This window comes from Phacochoerus africanus, chromosome 7 (genome assembly GCF_016906955.1).
Source record: "Phacochoerus africanus isolate WHEZ1 chromosome 7, ROS_Pafr_v1, whole genome shotgun sequence".
Classification (NCBI taxonomy): Eukaryota; Metazoa; Chordata; class Mammalia; order Artiodactyla; family Suidae; genus Phacochoerus; species Phacochoerus africanus.
This window is the reverse complement of record NC_062550.1, coordinates 62,465,684-62,485,228: the sequence shown is the minus strand read 5'-3', so window position 1 is coordinate 62,485,228 and position 19,545 is coordinate 62,465,684. Positions and strand designations below refer to the sequence as shown.

At 41.1% G+C, this 19,545-nt stretch overlaps 1 protein-coding gene across 1 annotated transcript in view; it reads right to left on the bottom strand.

The window, feature by feature from the left end:
* GRIN2B (glutamate ionotropic receptor NMDA type subunit 2B) overlaps positions 1-19,545 on the bottom strand; it is a 444,445-nt gene that overhangs the window by 194,482 nt on the left and 230,418 nt on the right. The gene's annotated exons all lie outside the window — the stretch shown is intronic.

The window sequence follows — 19,545 nt, the reverse complement described above, 5'->3', positions numbered from 1 at the left end:
AAGCGTCTTATGTTTTCTGCCACCTTTTAGGGAAGAAGCCATTTTAAATTTCTACCACTTTAACCTGTATCTCACCTGCTATTCTGAGATGTCAAGCCCTGCGTTTTATCTTCACCTGACAACTGGAAGAATCTGAAACCACAAAATGAAGACGACCCACTCAGCCCTGTCCTCCTCTTTCAGTCCATCTTCCCCTGACTTCCTCCTGGGTAATGGCATCTCTTTTCTTGCTCAATGGCCTCTATCTCCTATCTGATGGTTTATTTCCATTTTATAATAACCCAAGCTAACAAAACTGTGTCTTTCTCAAAGGGGCAGTTCTTTTTTATTCGCTAAACCGAAGCTTGAAAGTAGGATTATGAGAGATTAGGCTTTTAAACAAATCTATGCAGTGATTTCTTAGTTCAGGCACAGGGTGTTGTACAGCTGAGAAACTGCCGAGTATTTGGGCAGCACCCACTATTGAAAAAGAAGTGGAGGCTGGGAAATATCCAGCTGGTGTCCGAAGACCCTGACTTGGCAATGGAAGCAGCTCTGAGCTCTGCCAGAGCTGTTGTTCACTTCACGTGACTTAAATTCTTCACATTTCCCACTGGCAATCCAGAATGAAACAGCAGCTGCTTTGTCACTTGGGGGCAACTTCTTTCTGCTAAGGGTAAAATAGTGCTTCTAATGGCTCCCTCCCCTGGCTTAAACATATAGTCAAAGAGGTGTCTCAGAGCACCATGGAGTTCAGTGAAATAGAGCGGGTGGGGCACAGAGAATGGGGGTGGGGTGAGGAATTAATTCAGAATAGAACAATGGTTTCATGTCTGTTCATTCCAACTGTGGCCAGCCCCTGCTCCTGGGCTTCTACTTCCACACATGTATGCACTGCTCTTCAGGCGAAGCTGACCTTGTCCTTAGGTTAAAGGTTATTTTGGACAGCCAGGACAACAAAGCTTAATTATTACAAGACTTGTCAGGAGCCCACAGAGAACCACCATGATGGGAAAGGAAGGCCAGTGACAGAACTACTCACCCAGAATGGTCAGCACTTTAAAGAGATGGCCATTTATTTGTTTTCCTTGTTACTTCTTGCTAAATTAAGGAATTGGGGGGATTCTCAAATGAGATGTAGCATCACTCGAGTGTTCACAGGTCTGGTGGACATAACCAAATGCACCTTAAAATGCAAAGGCTTAGGAAGAAAAGGATCTCAATTGTAAACAAAGTTAAGTCCACCCGTTCTATGACGAATATAATTTATCATAAGGAGGTTCTTGGATACTGACAAAGCTCCATCTACAGGGAAGCCACAGCTGGTTCAAATACACAGCTAGGGTTAGCCTTGAAAGGAAACCCATGGGGGTCCACAGTAAATGAGCCCATGCTAATGAGATTGAATTTAAAAGAAAACCAATCTATTATAGTCCAACCTAACCCTCTCCTCTCTTAGTCTTCTCTTAAAACTCTCTCACAAGTATAAACGAGTGCCTAAAGAAACTGCCAGTACATGGGAAGGAAGCCAATATATGCTGAAAGTAAGAAGAGGAAAATTAATCTGGCTCCATCTTACCCCCACCACATGCTCATCTTACCTTCTAATCTAATTCTTTCACCTTCCACAATCATCCTTCATCCTTTTCCTTTTTTTTTTTGGTCTTTTTTAGGGCTGGCCCTGCAGCATATGGAGGTTCCCAGGCTGGGGGTAAAATCAGAGCTGTAGCCACTGGCCTACACCACAGCCACAGCAACACCACACTGCAGTTCACGGCAATGCTGGGCCCTTAACCCACTGAGCAAGGCCAGGGATTGAACCCACATCCTCATGGACCCTAGTTGGGGTCATTAACCGCTGAGCCGTGGATGAGAACTCCATCATCCTTTTTCTGATTCCTCTGCTCCCATCAATGCCCAGTTCAACCATTTTATCTCACCAACCCTTCCTTAAAAGAAGGAGGCCTTACATGACCATTTTATCTGTGGCACCAAGAGGAGGTTAGAGAAATCAAAAAACATAGTTATAGCTTCGGCAAATGTTTCCTGGTATAATGAGTTGTCCAGTGTTATTCATTTACTTGACACATCCGTCTGGCGTATAGCAACCGGGAATGGAAAAGCTCTTTTTCAACAAAGCTTTGGGCTAACTATAAGTTGTAAGCAGTGACAGGCTTTGCAAATTATGATCCCAGCCACAAATCAAAGAGCAATCTTCACGTGTGCATGGAGTGGAAAGGACTGGTGGCCATGCATCCATCTTTGCAGGCCTCCACCGTGGACTGTGAGCACCATAAGAGTAGCGTCTTCTAGGAGGAAGGACAGGCCTATAATTCAGTTTGCAGCTCACTTACAGTTTGCTTCCCCACTTACATTTTTATCTCCTAATGTCATTACAAAACGTTATGTGCAGGGGGCCTTGGAGAAGTCCCCTCCTTCTGGGGAAGATTCCCAGTCAAATTTATCGCATGAATGTACTTCACCTTGCCTTGTGAGCATCTTGAAAGCGGTCCTAGGTAAAGAGCTACCATTACGGACAGGTGCAGTTAGCACAGGGAAGGGACAATTGTACGTTAGACTCCATCAGTCTAGAACCGTTATGTTGAACCCCTCACCTTGGCGTTCATGGTGTTTATTTGCTAAGAAGGAGAAACAAAAACAGGTACTTTTTTCATTCTATTAACTGTCTCAGGAAATAACTGCCTAAAGAATTAGCAGTACAGGAGATTCTTATTCTCACTACTGAGATACCCTACAGATCCACTTTAGACATAAAGGATTAACTACCCCAGCTAGTGACGGTGCCCCTAGCAATTGGGTTCAACTGTCAGCCCTCTTTGGGGCAAAGAACCACATGGCCCAAAGTCGTGTCCCCTTCCTGGGGGAAAGTGCACTGAATGACTGCTGTCATGGAGTCTAAAGACCTGGTCCTCTTGCCTTAATTGTGGGCAACTCTGAAGGATGAGCCTGTCTTCGGAACTTTCCACAGGGTTGGCTTGAGCCTCCATGAAAACTGCATCACAGCTGTATTTCTCCCTCCACTCACTCCAGCCCAATCTTCCCTTCCTTTCACGGTGTTGATCTCAAGAACATGCCCTCATTAACCTCCTGTTCACTTACTTAGTCTCAGAGTCAGCTTCTCAGTGAACACAGCTTGTGATTTTTATCCATTTCCCTTTTCTCAGTGTGGAAAAGAGACAGCTTACAAGAGAGAACATGGTACCTATTTTCAAATACAGAAATGACTTATATGGTAGAAAAATAAGTTTTTGCCCATTAGCACTAGAGGAGAACACAGGGAACAATGAGCAGAAATATTAAAAGGCACTCCTTGGCTCAGTGCAGAAAGTACATCTGCAACAATTATAGCTATTTAAAATGAAACTGGCCTCATGAGGTAGGAAGTTCTCTGTTGCTATAAACATTTAAAAAAGAGATGGATTATTATCTGATAAAGGGATTCTCTCCAGCACTCATTTGGAAAATGTCATGCTCATCTTTGAGATCTAGCTCAATTGTCAGCTTTTTTAGCATATTGTCTTTTCTTTCTTCCTTTTTTTTTTTTTTTTTTTTTTTTAGGGCCACACCTGTAGTCTATGAAAGTTCCCAGGCTAGGGGTCGAATCAGAGCTAGAGCTGCTGGACACAGCCACAGCCACAGTAATGCCAGATCCAAGCTATGTCTGTGACCTACACCACAGCTCACACAAACCTGGATCCTTAACCAACTGAGCAAGGCCAGGGATCAAACCCACATCCTCATGGATATTAGTCACGTTCTTAACCCACTGAGCCACAGCAGGAACTCCCACATATCATCTTTTCTAACTTCCCCTAGGTCAAGTTGGTTCTCTTTCCCTTATGCCTTATTTATTGATTTGAAACTTTTAAATTGAAATATATTTGATGTACAATATTATATGTCATGAATATGCAAAACAGTGTTTTATAACTTTTAAAGATTATATTCCATTTATAGTTATTATAAAATATTGGCCATATTCCCTGTGGAGTAAAATATATCCCAGTAGTTTATTTTATACATAATAGTTTGTATCTCTTGATCCCCTATCTGTATATCGCCCTTCCCCCTTACTCCCCACTAGTAACCACTACTTTGTTCTCTAGATCTGTGTCTGCTTCTTTTTTGTTATATTCACTAGTTTGCTGTATTTTTTGAGATTCCACATATAAGTGATATCACACAGCATCTGTCCTTCTATGTGTGGCTTATTTTACATGGTATGCTATTCTCTAGACTTATCCATGTTGCTGCAAAAGACAAAAATTCATTCTTTTTTATGGTGAGTGGTATTCTATTGTGTGTATTTGTACACACACACACACACACACCTCACATCTTTATCCATTCATTTGTGATAGACATTTAGGTTGTTTTCATGTCTTGGCCATTGTAAATAATATGGCTATGAACACTGGGGTGCATGTATCTTTTTGAAGGAGTATTTTTTTTTTCAGAAGTATACCCAGGAGTGAAATTGCTGGGTCATATGGTAGTTTTACTTTTAGTTTTTTGAGGAACGTCCATAATATTTTCCATAGTGGCTGCACACATTTACATTCCTACCAGCAATGCATGAGGGTTCCTTTTTCCAGCAGAAAGTATATATGCCTATCTCATCCCATTAAAAATATATATGTTTCTCAAGAGCAGGAATTATGTCATCTCTGGATCCCTAGGTGGCACATGAAAAACATTTAAATGCTCTTGTATTAATATTATAAAGATGTTTCTTTGGAGTTCCCGCTATGGCACAGTGGGTTAAGTATCCAGCATTGCTGCAGCTGTGATGTAAGTTGCAGCTTCGGCTCCAATTAGATCCCTGGCCCAGGAACTTCCATGTGTCATGGGTGTAGCCAAAAAGGGAAAAAAAAATTCCTTTAAGGATGGGTGACAAACTGAAGTGAACTTGATGGTCTCAACTGGTTCCAAATTCCTATGGTGATGGCACATATCTACTTCACAGAAATAAGGTATGCCTGGATAGTTGTGCATTTTTACAAAATGTGAGGGGGATCCACCTGGGAGTCAGCCAGAGAGACAGAAGGTGTACCAGCCACTTCATCCCTCTCTGCAGCAAATTCCTTGACAGCATCATCTATACTTAACTTCTCCCAACTCCTCCTTTCCCATTCTCTCTTATACTAACTCCAATCAGACTTCTGACCCTACTACTCCACTACAAACATCTTGTGAAAGGCAGCGGTGACCCTGGTATTGCCAACCCCAGTGTCCATCTGCAGCCTTTGACTTAGTTGATCTCTTGCTCCCAGAGGCTTTCTTCCCTTAGTTTCCAGGGCTTCACCATCTCTTGACTTTCCTCCTGCCTTATTGGTTGCTGTCCCTCTCTCTTTGCCAGTTCCTTCTCTTCCTTCTGACCCTGTGAAGCTGGAGTGCCTCAGGGCCAATCCTTAATCCTCATTTCATTTCCATCGATATTTATCTCCTGGGAAATCTCATTCAGTCTCCTGATTTCAGACCCATTTCTACACCAATCTCTCTCACATGACTTATCAAACCACTTATTGCACAGCTCCACTTGGAAATCTTCAAAACACATCTCCAACACTTCCAAAACTGAACTCAGCCTTTCTCATTGCAGTAAAGGCAACTCTATCCTTCCACTTTCAGCTCCTCTCCTCCTCTGAATTCCCATATTGGCTCAGGACACCTGGATTGCCTGACCTTCAAATGGCACCTGGAACCTATTCCCTTTTTCACCCACTCTGTTTGAGCCACCCTCATCCTTCACCCACTCACTGGAAGAGCCTGCTAACGGGCCTCCTTGCCTCTGCCCCGGTCTCCTACAGTCCATGCTCAACAAAGGAGCAAGATGATCCTTTTAAAATTTAAATCATAAGATGTTACTCTCTGCCCCAAACTCTCCATGGTCCCAACTCACTAAAAGGAAAAAGCCAACATCCTTGACTTGGGCCCCCTTGCTCCTCAGACTCTTCCTCTCCTCCAAGCATGCTGACTATTCTTAGATAGACTAATTCCTGTCCCAGACTTTCATCCAAGCTATTTCCTCTGCCTGAAACACTTCTTCCAACTACCCAGGTATCCACAAGACTAACACAGACACCTGTTTCAAGTCTTTGCCAAAACCTCACCTTCCTTTTTTTTTTTTTTTTTAATGTCTTCTTGCCTTTTCTTGAACTGCTCCCGAGGCATATGGAGGTTCCCAGACTAGGGGTCGAATCGGAGCTGTAGCCGCTGGCCTACACCACAGCCACAGCAACGTGGGATCTGAGCCGCGTCTGCAACCTACACCACAGCTCACGGCAATGCCGGATCCCCAACCCACTGAGCAAGGCCAGGGATCGAACCCGCAACCTCATGGTTCCTAGTTGGATTCGTTAACCACTGCGCCACGACGGGAACTCCAACCTCACCTTCTGAACAAAGCCTCATCCTGACCCTGCAGGGCAATACTACAGCTGCCCCCTCCTGTCACAGGTAGTCTGAGCCCCCTTATCTCACACCACTTTTTCTCTTTGCCATAGCATTTGTCACCATCTAACAGGTGACCTGATATATTTATTATGAACACATAGCTCTTCCCAACCAGAATGTAAACACCGTGGGATCAATTTATTTGTTCATTGCTGTAACTTAGCACCTAAAACAGGGCCTGGTCCAAAATGGACTCAGTAAATATTTGTTCAATTTTAAAATGTAGTAATTGCGTGTGTGTGTGTGTGTGTGTGTGTGTGTGTGTGTGTATTCACATATTCTTTATCCATTCATCCATCAGTGGGTACTTAGGTTGTTTCCATATCTTGGCTATTGTAAATAATACTGCAATGAACATGGGGAAGTCACGTATTTTTTTCAGTTAGTGTTTCTGTTTTCTTCAGATGAATACCCAGAAGTGGAATAGCTGAATAAGATGGTAGTTCAATTTTTAAATTTTTGAGGAACTACCATACTGTTTTCCATAGTGGCTCTATCAGTTTACATTTCCACCAACAGTGCATGAGTGCTCTCCTTTTTAAAAAATTTTTTTTAAGTTTTATTGAAGTATAGTTGATTTGCATGCGTATTCTCTTTCCTACACATCCTCACAACACTTGTCATTTCTTGTCTTTTTGATTATACCCATTCTAATACGTATGAAGTTATATTCCATTGTGGTTTTGATTTGCATTTCTCTGATGATTAGTGATGCTGAATATCCTTCTGTGTGCCTGTTGGCCCCTGCATATCTTCTTTGGAAAAAAAAAGTCTATTCAAGTCTTCTGCCCATTTTTAAATTAGATTGTTTGTTTTCTGCTATTGAGTGTTATGAGTTCTTTATATATTTGGATATTAATCCCTTATCAGATATATGATTTACAAATATTTCTCCCATTCAGTAGATTGCCTTTTCATTTTGATGATTTCCTTTGCTGTGCAGAAGCTTTTTAGTTTGATGCAGTACCACTTGTTTATTTTTGCTTCTGCATTACTCAGCCATAAAAAAGCATGGAATCTTGCCATTTGTGACAACATGGATGGACCTTGAGGGCATTATGCTAAGTGAAATAAATCAGACAGAGAAAGACAAATACCATATGATTTCACTTATATGTGGACTCTAAAAAAAACCAAAACAAACAAATCAAATCAAATCAAAACGAAACAAACGAACAAAAACACCAAGTTCATAGGCACAGAGAACAGATTGGTGGTTGCCAGAGGCAGTGGATAGGGGAGGATAAATTAGGAAAACGGGGTCAAAGGTACAAACCTCCAGTTAAAAAATAAATACATCACTGGGATGTAATGTACAACACGATGGCCATAGTTAATAATACTATATTGCTTATTTGAAAATTGCTAAGAGAGTAAGTCTTAAGTGTTGTCACCACAAGAAAAAAGTTTTCATAATATGTATGGTGACAAATGGTAATGAGACTTACTTCAATCATTTCAGTGTTTACAAGTATGATTATATCATACACTAAAAATTAATACAGGGAGTTCCCGTTGTGGCGCAGTGGTTGGCGAATCCGACTAGGAACCATGAGGTTGCGGGTTCGGTCCCTGCCCTTGCTCAGTGGGTTAATGATCCGGCGTTGCCGTGAGCTGTGGTGTGGGTTGCAGATGCGGCTCGGATCCCGCGTTGCTGTGGCTCTGGCGTAGGCCGGTGGCTGCAGCTCCAATTGGAACCCTGGCCTGGGAACCTCCATATGCCACGGGAGCGGCCCAAGAAATAGCTAAAGAGACAAAAAAAATAATAAAAAATAAAAAATAAAAAAATAAAAATTAATACAATGTTGCATGTCAATAAAAACTGCAACAATTGATGTTGCAATCAGCTAAGTCTCAAATCTAGTTTTTATCTTTGTTGGCTATCCAATTGATAATGTGTTTTTCTAGTAACTTAAGTTCTTTCACATTATTCAAATCCTAGTCATTTAGAACATCATAGGGATTATGATCCTTTTCTATTTTTATTTTTTCCATTATAGTTGATTTACAGTGTTCTGTCATTTCTACTATTCAGGAAAGTTACCCAGTCATAAGTTACCCAGTCATGTATCATATATCATAGCAGGATCATAATCCCACCTCATATGGTAGTTCTTTTTCTCACATTATCCCCCATCATATTCCACCACAAGTGACTAGGTGTAGTTTCCTATGCTATACAGCCAGATCTCATTGCTTATTGACGCCAGTCCATCCCACTCCCTCCTCCTCCTCCTTGGCAACCACAAGTCTGTTCTCCAAGTCCATGAGTTTCTTTTCTGTGGAAAGGTTCATTTGTGCCATATATCAGATTCCAGATATAAGTGATATCATATGGTATTTGTCTTTCTCTTTCTGACTTACTTCACTTAGTATGAAAGTCTCTAGTTCCATCCACGTTGCTGCAAATGGCATTATTTTGTTCTTTTTTATGGCTGAGTAGTATTCCATTATGTACATATAGCACATCTTCTTAATCCATGCATCTGTTGATGGACATTTAGGTTGTTTCCATGTCTTGGCTATTGTGAATAGCGCTGCAATGAACATATGGGTGTATGTATCTTTTCCAAGGAAAGTTTTGTCCAGATATATGCTGAAGAGTGGGATTGCTGGGTTATATGGTAGTTATATATTTAGTTTTCTGAGGTGGGATTATGATCCTGCTAGGACATTAATGTAGTTTCAGATTAAATAAATCTAATTTTTCTCCTAGTCCCCCCTCCTCCTAATATATAATTTTAAAAAAAATCCTTCTGTTTTCCTTCTAAATTCAGTTCTTAAGGAACTGTGTTTAATCAAAGGCTGGAACTGCTAGGCTTTTGCTGAAAACTTTCTCCACTACCACTGACATAGGAGGCAAGTGTAGAAATGATGGTCTGAGAGGTCAGGTTCACCCTGGCTGGGTTAGTCTTGGGTATTTCTTCTCTATTTCTCCCACACTGAGCACAAGGAGAAGAATATGGGCAGAATCTCTCTCCTCTCCCAACTTGAAGGGGATTTTCTCTCCCCATCTAACTCCTCCCTCTTTGGTGACTATAAATTCTGATTCCATCCATCCCCTTTTTTAAGGTGAGAGAGGCTTGTGTTAGCTCCTTAGGGTGGGTTTGAGCAGTGTCAATTTTGTGAGCAATGCCTTGCACAAAAGGGAAAAAAAAATGCCCAATGTTCTCCAGCTGCACCATTAATCAGATGTATCATGACTGAACCACACAATGGAAGATCATGGAAAACCATGATCTTCCCTGCCAGTTAAAGGCCAGACCCATTCTTTTTAAACCCTTGAACGCAAATGAAAACACTCTGGCTTTTCAAAAGCCCATGAACAGATATTTGAGCAGACTGAGCTGGTCTAAGAGCCATTCTAGATAACTAAACAGCACCCACAGGAACCAGTCTTCTTTTTCTTATTTGCTCTTTCTGAAGATAATTTTTCTGTCTCCTTTTTTTGCCCCATTTTCTTCCTTGAGTCTCCCTCTTGGATATGCTTCAATAGCTGAACTTAAGCCACAGCTGAGAAACACTCAAAGTATTCACTCTGAGAATCTTGACAAGGTTCTTCCCATTCTAGGTCTCAGGGACAATTTTATAGCAAGAAAGAAAGCTTACCAGCAACAGTTGGGGCAATGAGAAAAGAAGGATAAAAAGGCTGACTCCCTCTTGGTAAGATACCCGAAATACAGAATTAAGTCAGGCAGCAAAAGGGCTGGAGGAGACCAGAAGAGCTTCCAGAATGTGCCTGTGCGCCTCCAGAAGGTATCAAGATGCCAACATCCTTAACAACACAATTGCATTTTATCTTAAATTAAAATTCCTCTCTATGGCTTGTGCCATTATGCACATCAAAACAACTCTCAGACGGACTGACTTGTATCTTTATTAAAAGGCTCTTTTCTATAAAAGAGAGAGCTGACAAGTTCAGCAACAATCACATGCTGTGACTGAATAAATGTACTTTTAAGTAAAGGCAGGCGAAGAAGGTAGAGGAATAGGAAAAGCTGGGAAAAATGAAATAAATAGAGAAAAAATAGCATAAATACTGAACTAACAGTATTAATTAGGAATATCAATATCAGACTCAATTTATTTATACAAGTTTACAAAATGGAGTGTGTTCAACATGAATATAGACCTGGGCATATAACAGGATTTTAAAATGGGGGCATTATAAAACCAAACCAGAGCTCCTGATGTGGTGCAATGGGTTAAGGATCTGGTATTGCCACAGCTATGGCATAGATCACAGCTGCAGCTCAGATTCGATCCCTGGCCCAAGAACTTCCATATGCTCTGGGTGGGCACCCCCCCCAAAAAAAAACACTAAACCATACAAATAAGGAGAAAAAAAATGTTAGGTATGAAACACTAAATCCAAAACTGCCTATACTATCAAAATCTCTCCATTTAACTTAAACCAAAAGGGTAGAGTTTACAGAAGAATTTTGATCATTATTAATGAGCAAGGTGAGGTGCATGCCAGTGATGATACTTTATATATTAGCGGCATTTTTCAGAATGAAGATGTTGATACTTGTCTCAAATACATTCACATTCCCATCATTTCAGGTGTATTTGCTCAGAGCATCACGTTCACATACCGCTGGGGCTAGGGAACTGGGGAAATGTCCAAAGAGGGGGAGGGTAGAAAAGGCATTCTATATCAGATCACGCTAAGAGTGCGGGTACCTCATTCGTTTCTGAAAATAACAAAGCACTGGTTCTTGATACTGTGATTATGTTCATACACATGGGTCTCTTCAAGAGATCCCTGGGAAACAAAGTTCTTTGCACTTCTGTCTCTGCTCTGTATACAAAGATGAGGCATCTGTGAATTTAGGATTTGGACCAATCGTGCTCATTTGGCAGGTTAACAAGCCATTGTCCCAATGGCAGAAAGAAGTTTTTCTCACCAAACATCCAGTGATCCATTTTCCCAGGTCTCCGGACTGGGAAACTGATCACCAATTTGCTCACATAAAGCCAAGTACGGCTGTTGACAATTAACGCAGCTTTGGATTCATTCATTTGTCCCAAACCAATTTGGTCTTCCGTCTAAAAGAGGCAACATATTTTGAAGGGCTCCGGAAATGAAAATCAAATTGCATACAGGCAGATTAAAAAAATATATATACATCCTCAACAGCTTGTCAGCACTTGCCCATCTCAGCTTCATTTGATCGTAGGACTTAGAATTTTAGCCACCAGGCATGCTTTCCAACCTTATACCAGGACTGGCCATGCTCCATTCTCACCAAGAACATCTTCTACAGCTGACTGGGCTGCTCTAAGCCCAGTATCTGGAGCACCTGATGTAAGCCTGGCTGGGTGCAGACGTGCCAGCCTGGAAGAAGCCTTCATCATTAACAGACTCACCACGTACCCAGTCAAGGTTTCTTCCTCACGTCCCGTCTTTTACTCCAGTCTCTGTTGGATGAGGAGACCTACTCAGAACTCCTGACTCTTCTGCAGAGACCCTGACACATTGCAGACACCCTTGTGGCAGGACCCTGCTCCCTCTCTCTGCAGACGCCAGCAGAGGTTGGACACGCCTTTCCTACCCTTCACAGCGAGACATATATGTTGCTTTGTCCACTGTTGAACTAAACCCCGGCATTCCCACACCAGTCTGAATCACACCGAGTGGGCTATGTGGGCCCAAGTAGGTCTCTTGGAGCTTGCTGACCCTTACCCTGTGGCAGGCAAGGTTAGATCCAGTCCCCCCACGCCACCCCTCTGTCTCTCCCTAGACCCCTTCTTGTTCAGATCCCAGGATGCCTGGCCTGCAAAGAGCACGGGGTCCAGTATTTGACTGGTTACATCTAAGTTTATTTGAGATTTTCTTTGTTCACTTTATACCGAAAATTGCTCTCATTTTCCAGAATTATTCAACTCTTACTTTTGCTATGCCTCATTTTTGCCTGCTGGCTAAAAGCACTGAAAATGGCAGAGTTCAGAGTTCCTAATTGCTTACCCTTCATTTTCTTTCCCTCAAGCCCTGGGAAGCATGGGTATAGGAAGTCTCAGTGAGTACACAACACAGTCTGCTGGACCTGGCTCCCAGCATCTGCCTGACACGGGGAGATGCACACAATCCCGTCCATGTTCTTAGAAAACACCTAACTACTTCTTTATCCATACACAGATGGAATATTTGGCTTAGAAGGTACAGAATGATGTAGATCCAGCTTCCAACGAAGTCCAGGGTTACTCTCTGGTCTAGCCCACTCCCCACCCCCTGACATAGCAGTACCAACCCTGTCCATCTCCCTGGCCATTTTGTCACTGCTGTCATCAGTACTGAAGACTAAGCTGAGGCTTCTTCCTTCTCTGACTCTCTTTTCCCACAGGCCTCATTCCACAGATAAAGACCCCATTGGGATGTCCTATCTGGCCTACAGCTTTAGCCCAACCAGTGCTTCCACTGTCCCTTCTGGGCCCTTGGGTAGATGAAATGCTGTCAGAATCTCAACTTGACTCTGGAAGGTTGGCCAGGCAGGGGCGAGCAGCGGCCATCACTCAAGGGAGGTAGTGAAGTTGGCAAGATCTTCCCTGAAAATAAGAACTTGACAAGTAAAGGAATGGCCCATTATACATTCTTATTTTGAAATTTTTTTGTTTGCTTTTAAACCACATTCAGTGGTCTCCCACATTTCTATGGTTCATAGACTTCACCTGAATACTTTTCCTTCCATGGAAGCCTTCAAGCAGAAAAAGAGCTCTTTAAGTTAAAATGCCAATTGGCACTTCAAACAGAAAGCAGCTCAGAGCCTAGCCATTTGCCCATCCTCTTCAGCCTCCCTGGAGTACAGAGCCGTTGTTACAATCAAACACTAGCACTCACATCTAGTCCTTCACGTTGGGGTCTCTGCCTATAGGTGAGTCAACCCAGACTAGTATGATTCTTACATATTCTCATTATCTTTAGACCCAGCAATAAAGCAAGTCATCTCTTAGGCTCACATGAGCTGGCTGGAAATTGTGATCCACACTGCCCAAAATAAGATGGCGGACCCTGATGGCTCACCAATGACAGCGATGCTAATTCGGTACTGAAATGTTGACACTGCCTAAGCACAGCTTAAACTCTCTATTAAATAATTATTGCCCAGGACCCCAAAGAAGACGCATTAACCTGAGTGGCTTGAGAAGACACTGGCCCAGCTCAGAATAGGCCCACAGTGAAACTGGTTTTGGAGACTGTGACGTGGAACTAGATTATTTTCCAATCCTTCAAAGAAAATTCTGCAATTATTCTCAGTTACACAGGCCAGTGAGTCCAGCAATCCTGACTTTCAGAAGTTCTTCCTAATGTCTAGCTTGATTCCATCATGCTACAGATGAAGCTCACTGGCTCTCATATTTTCCTTGGTGAAAGATCCTCAAAAATTTTATCGAACTAAATTACATAATGGTGTCAACTTACATAATGGTTTGAGATTTACTTCATGTGTAAAGAATATTATTATACTTATTCTCAGCCTTCTCTTCCTTAGCCTAAACAACCCTCTTTACTTTTCATTTATTATGGTTCTTACTACAACATTTGTCTAGTTTACAGTGTACTGGGTGCTACACATGTATTATGTCAATTAATTCTTGTATCTCTGTGAAGTTAAGTCCTGTTACTCTCTCTGTTTCATCAACAGAAAGAGTGAGCTTTAGAGAAGTTAAGTCACTCACCCAAGGTCATGGCTGGTTTGAGAATCTAGCCAGGTCTGACTTTATAGTGTACTTCACCACCATACCACACATCCTCAGGCTTCCTTGAATCATCTCTGTGGCTCCCATCTGAACCATCTACATCTACACCTCCTGTTTTAACTGTGAAGCACAGAATGACCACAGTGATCTAGTAAAAGTCTAACCTCTATCTGGTATACTACAGAGACCATCTCCATGAATTTCTTAAGCTTCACCCCTATGGCTCCATCCGCTAGCACAACAGTGCTACTAAGCAGTAATGGATTTGGTACATGTTATCGCTCAACAGTATTCTTCTACTGGAGATCATACAACCAGTTCTTTATGATCGTATTAGTTGCTTGCTAATCAATCACATACGTGTTAAATGTCCATCAGGTGATGTGGGAGAGACAACATGTAAGTGATCCTCATGGAACTAGAGACTCTCATACTAAGTGAAGTAAGTCAGAAAGAGAAAGACAAATACCATATGATATCACTTATACCTGGAATCTAATATACGGCACCAATGAGCCTTTTCACAGAAAAGACACTCATGGACTTGGAGAACAGACTTGTGGTTGCCAAGGAGGAGGGGGAGGGAGTGGGATGGACTGGGAGTTTGGGGTTAGTAGATGCAAACTATTGCATTTGGAGTGGCTAAGCAATGAGATCCTGCCATATAGCCCAGGGAACTATATCTAGTCACTTGTGATGGAACATGATGGAGGACAATGTGAGAAAAAGAATATGTATATATATATATGTATAACTTGGTCACTTTGCTCTACAGTAGAAATTGTCAGAACACTGTAAATCAACTATAATGGAAAAAACAAAAATCATAAAAGTAAATAAAACATTCAATGCCAAATATATAAATAAATAAATAAATAAAAATAAATGATACTCAGAGTAAGCTAACTGGATAAGATCATAATATACAGAGTAACTGAGGGCTTTCCTAAGTCAAATGACCTAACATAAAGTTTAAAATATGTGTCATAGGAAAGATGAGGAGAGAGGGCAGTGAGGCTGGACATCTATTTTTTTAAGCTTCTTTTTACTTCTTTCTGTCTTTGCCAGTTCTCCCACCAGTTCTGTGTGGTGAGCAAATTAAACACCCATGCATTTCAATCCAAATACCAGACTATGGATAGAAATATAAGTATTACTGGCCTTGAGCTCAGCCTTAGATCTATCCTCAGCTGTACAAAGAACCTCTGATGTCCACATTTCAGGCAGCAATGTCAGGGCTGATAGAAATACCATATAGTATCACATCCAAAGCACTCCATCATCTAAATGAATTATATATAAATATTTCTCCTTGATCTACCCAGCTTTTCATTTTCATCTCAGAAGATTAGATTAGTATGACAGGACGCGTCTTTATGAAGTCAAGCTACCCAGTTACAAAAACCCTCTTCTCTTCAAATGATTGCAAATTGATTTTGTTAATATTCATTTCCAGTGTTCCTTCAGAAAAGCTAGAGGAATGATATTTCTAGTCTTTGCTTTCTCTCCATGTGCTTTTTTTTTCTTTACTCGGGACTTTTTCCTCTGGTCCTCCAACAGTTTTCGATAATTGCAGGCATCATTAAGAGATGAATTATCTAAGTGTTCCTTGCATAAAGAAGACCTGGGATCGCAAAATTAAATCCAGGCAACTCGCAAAAGGAGCCTGATACCAAATTTTCTCCAGTTCAATTTATTAGTTTCTATGCCCCATTCATTTAAAAATACATAGACAACTACCCAAACGCTATCAGTTCTCAAAGCTCCCTTCATGTCTATTAAAGAAACAACATAGTTCTTTTTAATCACATTTGCCTACTGAGAAACCAAAGGTATATTTTAAGAACTGCTTTTACTCTTGACTTCATGAAATTAAGTGAATACACAGTAGCAATGGCATCCCTGCTTATTCACACATTAACACAGTTTCTCACCTTTGGCATAAAAAAAAAAAAAAAAGACACATCTGAACCAGAGGTGCTTCCAGGTATAAATGGGGTGAGACTCAATGTTCTTGTCTATAAGCTGATGCTTATATTGGTTACATATGCAAATTTATTAGCAAAGTTACTAGAAGTAATCAGTTCAATTTCACACCAAAAGGAAAGATGTCTTGGCTCTTAAGAAAATATTTCCTTGTATTGACACTTCTGAGTTCCACAATGGTGCAACGATTACCCAAATTATCTAGACAGAGTCCCCAAAAGACCCCCTACTGAGTAACTCCATTGAATCAGTCACTTAGAGTAAGTTCTTAATATTCAAACCTTTGGCAATGAAGAGTTAAGTTCATCTCTCTCAACTTCACCTCTTCCTGCTGTAAGAGAGAATAACTCCCAGATTGCCCACTCACCTCAGTCACATAAAGACAAAGATCCTCCTATTCTGGTCACAGGAAAGCTCTTTGGATTCCTAATTGGCTTTCTTTATTAAATATGTACTAGAAGAGGGCTTCCATGTTTTTCAATGAGTGACTTTGAGAGACTGGATCAGTTAAGCTCCTTCTTTGATACATCTGATGCCAACAAAACCACAAACCTTTCACAGGTGTTGAATGGGTTAACAATAAGTTGCTTGCAAACATGCTCCCCAAAGAAATAAAGCCAGTGGATGATGTCAAGTAACTCTGCACGTAGACCGTACACATACAATGAAAAATCAAGTGCAGAGACATGTAACACTGAGCAAAAAGGCAGTTGCTTCACAGGCTCAGTGGCCACTGGGACCCATAGGAACATTTATTAGGTTTTTTTTTTTTTGTCTTCTTAGGGCCCCACCTGTGGCATATGGAGGTACCCAGGTTAGGGGCTGAATCAGAACTGTAGCTGCTGGCCTACATCACAGCCACAGCAACGCCAGCCAGATCCAAAGCATGTCTGAGACCTATACCACAGCTCATGGCAATGCCAGATCCTTAACCCACTGAGTGAGGCCAGGGATCGAACCTGCAACCTCATGGATGCTAGTCAGATTCATTTGTGCTATGCCACAATGGGAACTCCTCTATTAGGTTCTGAGGAAGGTTGTTCCTGCAGTATCAGGTCAACATCTAACGGTTCAGAAAGTAAGCTATTTATTTTACCTGCTTCTCTATTAAAAAAAAAATCTGCTAGTCTGAATATGGCCCTTGGTTTCTGAAATTTTAATACATCCCATTCGCCACAGTTACAAGAAATGAAATCTCTCCCATCTTCCACCGCTCTCTCCAATATTTTATCAATATGCGCTGAATAAAGCCAAATTCATGCCAATCTTCAATTTCTCCTCACTGCACAAAGAGGGAGGGTGCATTCTGTTCACATAAAGTCATTTACTATGTCCTTATAAATTTAGGATGAGAGGAAGTCAGTGTTTCTTTGCTTCTGAATTCTCGGGCATTTCACAGTGACCTAGCTGTCCATGATCACTTCAAAAGAACTTAATGTTCATTGACTTTGACTAAATTTGGCTCACTCTGAGGGTATCAGAACATAACAAGTTAAAAAAAAGTTTACCCTCTGTAAAATGGTGGCTGAGTAGCTGTCAAAAAGACTAGTTCCCGGAATATTGAGTCAATTTCACTGAAATTTGGAAAGTGGGAGGTGGTTAGTTATTTGCCAGCATTGAAATTAAAGATCAAAGATTAATTTAGCCCTTGGGATCAGTATCTCAACACCATAACATACAAACTGTAAACTCTCTCCATTTTAAACACATGTGAAGAGAGATATGCACTATGTATTCCTGAAAATAATGGCCTGAGGATATTCTGTGATGACGTCTGTCCAACAAGAACAGGAACCCTGACCTCCAGAGATTTCCACAGTTTTACTCTCTGGGTTTCAAACCCCAGATGCCTCAGCCTTCTTTGTGATTTTGATAATGGCTTTCCCACAGCCACCACTTCAGAATGACTCCTAAGTGAACATCTAAAATTTAGATTTTGCTCTTTATAAACATTCTTCCTTTTAAAAGGAAGAAGCCAAGGTAACAAAGCCATCAGTACAAAAAGAGAAGAAGCATACTGGGCTATGGGAAAATAACTGGATTTGGAATCATAAGACTAGATACTTCTTATTTGTCTGATCTTAGACAGTAATTCAACTTATCCAACCACTATTTTCCTCTAGAAAACAAAAGTGCTAATTCTTAATTTTATAGAGTTGTGAAGAGGATCAAATGAGATGACACATAGAAGTGGCTCCTACCACGCCTGGCACAGAGTAAATTCTCAGATTCAGTGTGAGTCTATTTACCACATATGGTGACCAACAACACAGCCAATGAGAAGCTTTATTTCACACGTATTTACAAATGGGTTAAGTCAATAAATTCATCATCATTTTTATGGTCCTCCTTGCCTAAGCATCAGGCATATTTCATCAAACACAGCTTCCAAGTTTGACCTCACATTTAGTATCACCCAGAACAGCTGGGGTCCCAAGCTGTCCTTTTCTAAATATGTGAGAACTCACCACCTTCTCAGGTCTTCATGTGGGTCCCACTGATTCTTTCCATGACTTAGGTCATTCACTCAACTGAGTGACTGCTATGATTTCCAGCTCAAGAGACATACTCTTGTCTCTTTCCTGCTTCTCACTGTCCAGTCACATGTCTGAAAACATTCACCAGCCCATTGATGACGCTCAGTCTACGGTTTCACAGAGTCATCTACTTCAGCTACTGTTCCCAGCAGCCATCCAGTCTCAGGTGGAAGAATTCCACTAGGTCTGTTTGGCAGGTGCCATTTGGATAGTTCTTTAACAACAGGCTACCTTACTTTACCAGACACACTTCCTCTTCACTATCTTAAGGAAAACTACCCTTTCTTCCCATATGAAAATCATAGATTCCATTTAGGCTTGTCCCAATCTGAGTTCTGCCCACAGTCTGAAGAAGACCATTAGTTTCTAGCTCGTCTGTAAACTGGTTTGTGCTAAGCATAAACAACGACTGAAACTCCCCACCTCTTGTTCCAATTCATGCTTGAGGCTCAGGTCACAAGCTCCATCCAATTTCCTTGGTTCTTTCTGATGACTCATCAGCCAGCATGTATGCAAATGAAATACCCATCTAATGTCAGCTAGTTAGAGTTTTAGAATCTAAAACTCTCTAGACACACACATAAAGTATGCAAAATAATTCTTACTGAGTAAGAAGCAGTATTTAAATCATGTCTGCATGGAGTAAATACCTGAGCTAAGAGCAAGAAGAGATAAGGCAAAAATAATAAATTGAAATTGTAACTATCAGAATCACTTAAGACAGAGTACATTTCTATCACAGGCAACATAGCGGCCTTGTAACAGATTTTTTTTTCTTTCACAGATCAACTCATTTCTAAATATCTTCACAGGTCTACAAAAATAATCACACTTTCCAATGCTATTCATCATCATCAAAGCTCTC